Below are 8,387 nucleotides of genomic sequence, written 5' to 3' on the forward strand. Positions count from 1 at the left end.
GTGCCAATTTATTGGAACCGGCGAAACTGATTAAACACCGACAAAAGTAATAATATGAACTACAAAAAGAATCTAAACTAACAAAACGTTATGTCTCAATTAACGCAACGTGTCCTCATGCAATAATACAGCAAGATAATAAGACCAAACCTCCTATGAAACAATTTGAACCCAAAAACAAAACAAAATAAGAAATAAACAGCACTAACAGGATATCCCAAAAATGGAGCGGGGGAAGCAAAAATGACATATGCAAGACAATATATTACACTATTATCCAACATGCAATTCTTGCATGCAGTTCCATGGAATCGAATCAAAGATGTTGGGTAACAACAATTTCAGGATTCTAGATTTCCGGAACTCGAGTAGACTGGTAGAGTTGTGTTAAAGATGAGAACCGCACATTAGGGACTTGGGGAGTGTGGTCAGAAATGAAAACCACTCAACGGTTCAAATTATATATCAGAAATTAAGCAATATGCAAAATAATTACTTGGCCTCATTGTTTACCAGTGGAGACCTAGCCAACTCTCCCAACTTAGAACAATATTCAGGGATTCCAGCAAATATGCATTGTGCAGCATTCAAGTTAGCAAAGTTTGTATATTACGTGAAACCAAAGATAAATGGTATTTGCAATTTACCAAAATCAGGAACAAATTTGCTAGGTACCATGTTAACAAATGCCACATTTGTTGCTGTAGTATATTTGTTAAGACTTTTCAGTGGCGTATTGAGATGCAAGGTAACATGAATAGCACTCATTCTCCACTATGAGTTATCGTTCATCCCACACGTGTAACAATCATTCTTCTCACCCACCATCCAACTTCATCAGTAATTTAGCCTTTCAGAGTATCCCTGCAATAAAATACTCTCTATATGTTTAATGTTCAGAATTCGAATTTGCCGACGAATCTTTACAGAAAATTCCAGTTGGCATATCTGTAATACTATTAAATAGAAAATACATTATGATATCATGAAATAAAATGAATGTTGTATCATACTCGCCCCTTGGCTTAAAGTTTGTATTGATTATGTCTGGCATCTAAAGAACAGTAACTTGAAGTATATACAAGCATGAGACCACTAACCCGTCGAGATAAAGCCGTCTAGGAGCGCTCTTTTGTGTCCAGATCTGAAATTGCGTCCAGCTAAGTTAGATGTTTATGCTCTCCTTCAGAAAGCAGCGGAGTAAACAGCCAATCCACAGCTGAAACTGACATAAACAACATGTCCTGTTTCACTGAGGAGATATCGGGAATGTACTGAGGGTCAGAGTTAAGAGTTAGATTGATGCAAGCTGCTATGGATGATGATCAGGGCTGGGTCATCATTATTCATTATAATGATGAATATATTCATTATTAATCATCTGTGATTTTGCAGGAAGTTTTTGAACTGCAATGTGCATGAAATCAATCAATAAATACGAAGACGAAAACTACAATAAACTTGATAACATCTTAGGATCAAAACAGATGGATTCAAACAGTGTATTTTTCACTCAAAATAGGCACCTTAACCCATGCCTTGATGCAGAACGCAGGTTCGATCCCATCTTCCTACTCCAAAGATTTTCTCATAGATATATCGCGTTACCGTGATTTCACTGTGCATTAAAAATCTTCATCGGAAGTGTCTGCTAAATTAGATTCATTCAGGACCCACAACGAAACCTACAATCGTCTAGAATATGCAGATGAAGAGTCACAATAACGTGGCTGAAAAAAAATTGACCAAACCACCCACTAGAAGACAACGTATCGGTCCGTTCTGGACCATTAAAACCGACTTGATATTTGTCCAGGACGGACCGAAACGTTGTCATCTAGTATGTGATTTGATCAACGTCTAGAATATGCTCTTTGCTTGTCTCACTTGAGAACTATAGTAATAAGTGCCAATAACTTGCTTTATTATAATACCTTCGGATACAGGCGACCGGATCTTGTTCTCTCTATCGATAGATCTAAGTACTATTAACTTAGAGATTAGATCTAAGTACTAAGATCTCTCTAGCGATAAATCTAAGTACTATTAAATTAAGAGATGCGTCGTTGACGCATCTCTTTCAATATGTTATGAGGACTCAGATCATCGTAAGATTTTGCTGCTTTCGTGAGATCATGCGCGAAGCATTTGTGCAATTGTTAGATAATAATTTATTTGAGTCGGGATGTGCTTCGTTATGCGATAAAGCCATTTTGTTTGTTATAAAAAAATATATTTATCTATAGCGAGGAAATTTTTTTAAAAATATAGCGATTATTATTATGGATTTATATATATTATAAATATAGCAATCTAAAATATTAACATTTTATATAAATATAAAATAAACATTTTATTATAGCGAGCAAAACAGAAGGCAAACAGTGTGTTGACATAAGTTTCATCAGCCTCTAACATGACGTGAAAGACCCAATAAGAGAAGGTCCCCGAAAGATGTTCTGATTGGTTGAAAGCTACAAACTCAACCAATGAGGGAAAGTTCACTCTCATAATACACAAGTACCCACACATACATCTACTTTCCTTCACTTTGCTCGGGATATTTTTCGACTGGAGTTCCGGAAGCTCATCACAAGATGTGATTTAATATTTGTGGAAAGGTCCCACTCATTGCTCTAAGAGTTGTGTACACTGTGTGTATATATACAAGAAAAAAAGAAAGAGATTTAGCAAGATATCAGCGACAATACACAGCTATCGTAAGGACTAACTGTCGTATGTAATCCAGTTAATGACTGACTTAGAAGCCAGTCATCGTTGGCTGTTAGCGATTAATGCGAGGCTCTTTTCGGCTCCATAACAATTTTCGTTCACGATAGCCATGAAATATCTGAGCCTTGTTGATTGGCAAGACTTTTTGGTAAGTTAACTTGTTCGTTAATCCATTGTCGCATTCGTTAATTTTAACGTGAGGGGAAACAGAGGTAATTTTTTACTTTAGATGTAAAGTAATACCAAAACAATTAATATCACAGTTATATTCATTAGATAAACAAGGGAATATATACACCGGTAGGTTTATTTAGCACTCGGTAAATATATACATTGAGTTAACTCGTCTTGAATGTTCAGAAATTTCTGAACAGCATTTCGATCGTTTTGAACGTCAGGACGTCACCGTTGTGAAGTTCTTTCACCAGTCACCGTTCACATCACCGTCACTCACTGCTCTGATGTTACCTGTCACTCATCCTCCATACTCACGTGCCCTCTTGACGGTAATCACGTTCCTAATTGATATCATTACCGTTCCTTCCTCACTCATCTAACTAGCTCTCGTTCTCTTTCGTTTCATTAACACAAAGATTTCTCAATTCAGAATCGTTCTCAAATAAGCTCACAGACATCTCTCGTTCTCAGCTCCCAGACATCTCTCTCGTTCTCAGCTCCCAGACATCTCTCGTTCTCAGCTCCCAGACATCTCTCTCGTTCTCAGCTCCCAGACATCTCTCGTTCTCAGCTCCCAGACATCTCTCGTTCTTAGCTCCCAGACATCTCTCGTTCTCAGCTCCCAGACATCTCTCGTTCTCAGCTCCCAGACATCTCTCGTTCTCAGCTCCCAGACATCTCTCGTTCTCAGCTCCCAGACATCTCTCGTTCTCAGCTCCCAGACATCTCTCGTTCTCAGCTCCCAGACATCTTTCGTTCTCAGCTCCCAGACATCTCTCGTTCTCAGCTCCCAGACATCTCTCACATTGCTCACTTCTCTCACAGTTTGCACACAATTCGCCTGGTATTACATTTCACTTTTGTACACCTTTTCAGGTCAAGTGGCACATCCTTCTCTTCAGTTTAATTAAGGAATCCATCTCCTCACAGATACATTGCCTACTTCTGCTTTAGAATTGATAAAATCCAATATTAAATTAAATTTTCTTTGTTGTGGGCTAAATAGAATCCGTTGCACATTTTGCGAAAATAAAAAAAATTTGAGTATTACTGAGACATGAAAAGGCTTTATTTTCTTAAGAAGCATTGTGCTTTTCTTCTTCTGGCCTCAGGGAGCCGGTCGGCCGAGCGGACAGCACACTGGACTTGTAATCCTGTGGTCATGGGTTCGATCCCGGACGCCGGCGAGAAACAATGGGTAGAGTTTCTTTCACCCTATGCCCCTGTTACCTAGCCGTAAAATAGGTACCTTGGTGTTAGTCAGCTGTCAGGGGCTGCTTCCTGGGGGTGGAGGCCTGGTCGAGGACCGGGCCCCGGGGACACTAAAGCCCCGAAATCATCTCAAGATAACCTCAAGATAGTATATAAACAATAGTATTCTCTAGTTATGTAAAAAGAAAATGCAATTTGTCATCCAATGAACCAAAACACAATTCGCTTTCTCTGAAATATGTTCAGTCATTATTTTTCTTTAGGAATATCATTACTCAACGTTCACCTCAATATTAGCAATGCATGCCTCTATTTCACCCTATCTTCCCCCCTAATATATGTTGCCTGTTCTTCTCACATTTTCTCCCTTGAAGATTAGCTGCGTATTCTTCTCTCCCTAATAAATGGTGTGACATATTGTATTATAGTGACTTCCTCACCACCCTGTTTCAAGTAGTGACTTCCTCACCACACTGTTACAGGTAGTGACTTCCTCACCACACTGTTACAGGTAGTGACTTCCTCACCACACTGTTACAGGTAGTGACTTCCTCACCACACTGTTTCAAGTACTGACTTCCTTACCACGCAAAATTGGTTCAAAGATTGTACTGTAAACAAGACAACACCTACCCTGCACTCTAAGATGAACAACAACACCTTCGTACCCTTAGATGAACAACAACTTCGTAGACAGACCACACACTAGAAGTTGAAGGGACGACGACATTTCGGTCTGTCCTGGATCATTCTCAAGTCGATTGAGAATGACTTGAGAATGGTCCAGGACGGACCGAAACGTCGTCGTCCCTTCAACTTCTAGTGTGTGGTCTGGTCAACATATTTCAGCCACGTTATTGTGACTCATCGCCTGCAACAACTTCGTACCCTAAGATGAACAACAACTTCGTACCCTAAGATGAACAACAACTTCGTACCCTAAGATGAACAACAACTTCGTACCCTAAGATGAAAAAACACCTTCGTACCCTAAGATGAACAACAACTTCGTACCCTAAGATGAACAACAACTTCGTACAATAAGATGAACAACAACTTCGCACCCTAAGATGAACAACAACTTCGTACCCTAAGATGAAAAAACACCTTCGTACTCTAAGATGAACAACACCTTCGCACCCTAAGATGACCAACAACAACACCTTTGTGCCCAAAGACAAGAAGTTCATTCTTTCTTAACACTTTCGGCTCTTTGCTTAACTCTGCAATTCAAGTAATGAGACCCTCTTTGCTTAGCGTAATTACTCCTACCACTCACCCTAGCGTCATTAACACCATTTTCACCATCGTATAAGATATGGAACAAACTTTTTTTTTTAAGTAATTAAAGATTACGGTTCCTAGTGTCTGTAGTGGGAGTCAGACAACTGTTCCCACTTGGGGATCACTGTTAACTGTGTCAGAAGTGGGAAGAGGTGGGACCTGTCAGGAGAAAGTGCGAAAGCGTTACGGCTATATGGCACTCGGAAGAGATCAGGATGAGGATTTGGGATGGGACGGGGGGAAGAGAATGGTGGCCAACCAATTGGATGGTCGGGGATTGAACGCCGATTGAACAGCAGTGAGACGTGTAATGTGGTTGGTATTAGCAGTGATGGTGACCCCGTTACTAGTAGTAGAAGTGGTAGTGGAGGTAGTAGTACCCCTGTTGGTTGTTGTAGTGGTAGTTGAGGTGGTAGTGTACCGGTTGATCGTAGTTGTGGTAGTGGCCCTGTTAGTAGCAGTAGTTAGTGGTGGTGGTGGTACCCCTGTTAGTTGTTGTGGTGGTAGTCATGGTGGTGTTATTGTACCCTTTTGGCAATATTAATAGTTTCACGTCTCATCTGGGCTCTAGGAGGCACGAACTCTGGACCCCAAAGTGTGTGAGGCTATATCCACTCAGCTATGAGTAGTCCATGATATAAAGAGGTGGTTGTAGTATCCCTGCATGGTAGTAGTAGTTGTGGTGTTGGTGGTAGTGTCCCTGCTGGTAGTGATAGACGTTGAAGACTAGACCATATACTAGAAGATGAGAAGACGACGACGTTTCGGTCCGTCCTGGACCATTATCAAGTCGATTGATAATGGGTCCAGGACGGACCAAAAACTCATCGTCTCCTCATCTTCTGGTATGTAGATTAGTCATCATATCTTCAACCACGTTATTGTGACACATCGTCTGCACACGCAACGTTATTGAATGTCCAATCATTGGACCTTTCAATCCCACCGGTATGAGGTATCTGGAGCTCTGTTATTAATTTATCCACTCCACGAGGAGTGGATATCCCTATAATGCATCCAACGTGTATCAGTGCAAGTAACTGATCACATAGCATCGTAAGATGAACCATCTGTGAAATAGGGGATATTTTTTAATCACATAAGTTGTGATTTTGCACAAATTATATATCCCTTCATATAGTTGGTGGTTGTTTTCTGTTCTTGGTTGTGGTAGTAGTTGTAGGGGTGGTTGTAGTGTCTTTACTTGTTGTGCTCGAGATGGTGGAGAGATCCTGACGGTATTAGGAGCAGAGAATGTAACTGTAGCATTAGTAAAATTTGGCTAATTATTCACATTTACTTTTCAAATTTTCATGTCATTCTTCACTATAAGAGTGTGTGGGCTACTTCTCAAACTGTTTTTTTGAGAAAACAGAATAAACTTCAGGTAGTGGCAAGGTGGGAGAGAGCCATCTGCATTTCTATCTTTATTCTCATCATCAAGATTACTTATAGGAGATAAGTAGTCGTTTTCAATCCCTAGTTAACCTTTTGTTGAAGAATAATTGGTCTTTTCTTATCGTGTTTTTCTATGTGGAGCCAAAACCCATGATTGATGGGTTTTCTCATTAATCCCTATGTAGTACGTGTTTTGCCATGCAGTCCTTCCCTCATGTCTTAGGGGAATACAACATGAGGCCAACATGAGAGGGTATACAACATGAGAGGTGTACAATATCAAGTCAACACGCTATGTAGTCATTGTATTGTCCTCTTGCCATTCAGCCAGCCACCTGACACCTGTTCATAACAGCTGTTACACATCAATCACACACCTGAGAATATATAATCCAAGATGGGATTACACTAGCTAGAATCAATCTCTCATGAATCTTAATGACATTAGCAGTTTAGGCCAAATTCACGAGGAGTTTTATTCAGGAAGAAGCAGACTTACTTAATTATTTTTAAAATATGTTGACTTGCAAGAACCATACTAATTTTGTTCCAATTAACAAACAAAAGCCTAGACAATGGAATAACATTATTTATAACAGCATTTGCTTAAATAATTAAAATTATTAACCAATAATTTGTATTCTACGTACAAGATCAGTTTACCAGAACCAGACCAAGAAGTAAGTCATAAGAAATCACTTTAAAGTTTAATGCTTTTCATGTTTCCTCAAGATTTCAAACTAATATCCAAACGCATGTAAAAATATGACTCAAAAGACTACTCGGGAAGAATTACCGGAACTCAAAGTCCTAACAACCCTCTGATACAAGTTGAATGTTCCCTGGGGCGAGTGAGAGAGCCCAGGAAACTTAACTTGCCTGAAGGGGAAATATTGCTTCTCCAGAGAATGCTATGGACTGGTGATATTAATTGGACATAACTTCACCCAAGAGTTACTTGATTAGTTTCAAATTTTGCTGTAAACGTATTTTTTTTCCAACAAGCTGACAGATTTGTAATTATGCTGACGAAAGTTTTTATGATGTAAGAAGTTTTTATCAGTTTTTTTCTGCGCTGTTGAAGAACACGTGGATAAACTTGCTTCTTATGTATGAAGGAGACTCCAACACACAAAGCATCAGTTGTGTTGGAGGTTTCTTCAGTACAACTGCTGCTATTGGTGAGGTTCACGAGCCCCGGGCTCTATAGACCATGTTGGGCCATCGAGTAGATGGCAATGTTCCATTCGGAATGTTCCATTCCGTATGGAATGGAACATTGGTTCCATTCCATACGTAATGGAACGGAACATTGGTTCCATTCCATACGGAATGGAACCAATGTTCATTGTGCAGTCAAGGTCAAGGAGACTTGAGACTCTGGTTCCTCGTCGTGAACTAAACGAATCTTCAACTTCGACTTCCTAACCGGAAAGTGACAAGTGCTTGTTTAAAGTATTTCTTGAAACGACAAGTGTTTAAGTCCTTCTTCAAGGGACACTTGTCCTTCTCTAATTAGTAAGGTACATTTATTCACGAAACTTTGCATACAGATGGAATTTAGTTGTTTAGTTATTTACATT

This window comes from Procambarus clarkii, chromosome 53 (genome assembly GCF_040958095.1).
Source record: "Procambarus clarkii isolate CNS0578487 chromosome 53, FALCON_Pclarkii_2.0, whole genome shotgun sequence".
Taxonomy (NCBI): Eukaryota; Metazoa; Arthropoda; class Malacostraca; order Decapoda; family Cambaridae; genus Procambarus; species Procambarus clarkii.